The sequence below is a fragment of the Poecilia formosa genome, unplaced genomic scaffold (assembly GCF_000485575.1).
Source record: "Poecilia formosa unplaced genomic scaffold, Poecilia_formosa-5.1.2 Scaffold25, whole genome shotgun sequence".
Lineage (NCBI taxonomy): Eukaryota > Metazoa > Chordata > Actinopteri > Cyprinodontiformes > Poeciliidae > Poecilia > Poecilia formosa.
Window position 1 is genome coordinate 3,156,790 of NW_006799964.1, and position 2,881 is coordinate 3,159,670.

Here is a 2,881-nt window from a genome sequence, read left to right on the forward strand (position 1 = left end):
GCAAAGGTTCCGCTTCATTCTTCTGGTTTTACAGTTCAAGAATCACCAACTACTAAAACTAAAACAACACATCGAAATGTAAAATAGCTGCGAGTTTTAAAAAGCAAAACGTGTTTTCGAAATTAAATAAACGAGAATTTCGTTTTTCAGCGTGTTCTGGCAACAGTTTGACAGAACCAACGGACTTCCTCAATGTACACAGTGACATAAGTCAACCAGAAGATGTCGACATAAACATTTTAAATGATCTTACTGAACTCACTCTCATGGCAGGAATGAGCACTAGAATGATCGGGAAATGTGCAAATATTGTTTTTACTAATACATTATAATGGTCCATTAATTCTGCACTTTCAAGACTTTGCATAAAAATTATATTTATCAATCACGATTGTTTATTTTAGTTTATAATATTTAGTTAAATTATTTTATTATTTATTTATTATATTATTTTTATTTTTAAAATAAAGGAATAACAACAGTCAATCTATCTAAATATAGACATCTTAACATATTATGATAACAACAAAAGTGCTTCATTTAACAGAGTTCTTTGTCTAATATTCTGTAAAGATTATTTTAAGAATTCAAAAGTGACATTAAACCTTCAAATGTGGTTTGAGAAGGTCGGTATAATACTAATAGGATAACATATACAACTCAGACACTGTAGGTCAGTCAAGTTCAAAACAATTGTTTTTATTAGTTCATTATTTGTTTCCTTTCCAATCTTAAAGTGTGGCTGAAGCAGGTCAAAATTATGCTATCAACATATGCAGCACATAAAGTGTGAATATTTTTCAGTGTATCAATTTGAATGAATATAAAAGTAAGATAACTTACAGATTCTTGTGACTTTCCTGCAATCTTTAAATAAGTAATTAGTGGATAGTTGTGTTTTCTAAGGGTCTTCTAAAAAGTTTCTTTTGTTTGACTCCTTCTTACTCAAACATTTTCAGGAAAAACCCTGTACATTTCATATGAAAAGCACCATGTGATGCCTATTCTTAAAAATCATGCAAGTGGGAAAAAAATTACTGAAGCAGTTTCTGAAAATAAATAATGTGTCTTTAAGAAATAGAAACAAATCCAACAAAAGCCTGACTCAGCCAAATCAACATTTCCATAAGGGTCCCATATGGACAGGAAGTTGATTTCACAATGTACCCCAGATGGCATTGTCCACATGGTTCTAAAAATGGCTTCATGATAATAGAATATAGTTTTGATTCATTGCAATTTTTAGCAATGCATCAAGTGAGACCCAGGTAAGAGCTACATATGTTTACTACTTTCAACCCAACCAGCTTTAGTCTATTAATTCAAGTGGGTCCTCTACTACAGGCCCAGTTAGTGAACATCCAACCTGAGCAAATCCATATGGTTCCCATATAAATGTTGGCTAGGAGAACCTTAGAACCTTAGAGATCTGCTGTGTGGTTGTACTGTCCTCAGCTATTTGCTGAAAATCTCATTGGGAATTATTTATTTGATTGTGAAACATTATTTTACAAATGCTGAACCGTGTTATTGCTTGTATTTACAGATGTTTTCTATGGGGGAGGAGGATGAAAAATGATGACAAAGGATCAAAATATCTTAAAATAGGGTGTTTGCTAAGAGATTGGGGAGTTAATCAGGAGCAATTTAGGAGCCGTTTAAAGCTGAAAAAGAAAACAGTCAAAATTTGTAGAAGTTATTGAGAAAGTGTTAAGAAAAGCGAGAAAAACTATTGCTGGGTTTTAGACACGTGACCCGGATGATGCGTGAAATTCAGTTGGAGGGCTGGAAGGGGATTTCTCCGGTTCAAAAGAAAGCATGGAACAGATGAGGCATTTCGAAAAAATATGCATATATTTAGGATATGATCCGTATTATCTCGGTTAAAAAATAATAATAATAAAAAAAAGACTTCTCTTATAATCTTGAGGATTTACCCGGTGTCGACGCGATCCACCGAACTAACGATCTGGAGCTGCAGACCTCATATTATATGAGGAGCCAGAAGAAAGCTTTCAAAAGCCCGAAGAATACAATCATTTACTTTCAAGTTGGGTCAAGCATTTAGGATAAAAAAACAAAAAAACAAAACAAACATTAGATGGCTGCCGACTTCTTTCTCCCGGGTGAGTAGAGAGAATGTGCTATTTTAAGTAATTAGTCTATGATAACGATGCTATCGCTAACTAACAACGAACTAACCCGTGTTATTTTATGAGCTTGAATCTCCTGGTAAATTTATTTAGCTTCTATAAATTCAAAAAAAAAAAAAAAAAAAAATTCATTCTAATTCATGCTGTATGTTAATGTTGAGTCGCTGTAGGACGCTGAATTCAGGTCCAATGTAGGTCAACTATTTGCACTGATCTACAGAAACTCCATTTTCGTGTCTGTTCGTGGCTAGACAAGAAGCATGTGGGGGATAGTAACAGCTCACTGCGACTGTATGGCTGGGTAGGTTATATTTAATTTATTTAGCTTTTTTATTTTTATTTTTTTTTAGCATGAAAGTCCCACTGAATGAACATTATATTTTCTGTCCGCGACTCGGCACTGAGCTAGCTACTAACAACATTAGCGCTCTGGGAACAACTAGGGCATAAAAATAATCTTACCTTACATATGAATGCTTGTCTTTCTAAGTAACTATCCAATAAAATATCTGAAAATACAATTTACACGGTGCAATCTTTACCGGTTAGAAAGTGGCGCTGCAAACTCTGGCATCGTTAGTTTCTGCACCTTCTGTTATTAGCTGTAGATTGTTGATCCACTTTTCTCCTCTTTTTTCAGTAAGTTTTTTCAAATTAACTCCCTTGTGACCAACAGTGGTGGAGAAAGTACTCAAAAAATTTACTTAAGTAAAAGTACAAATACACAG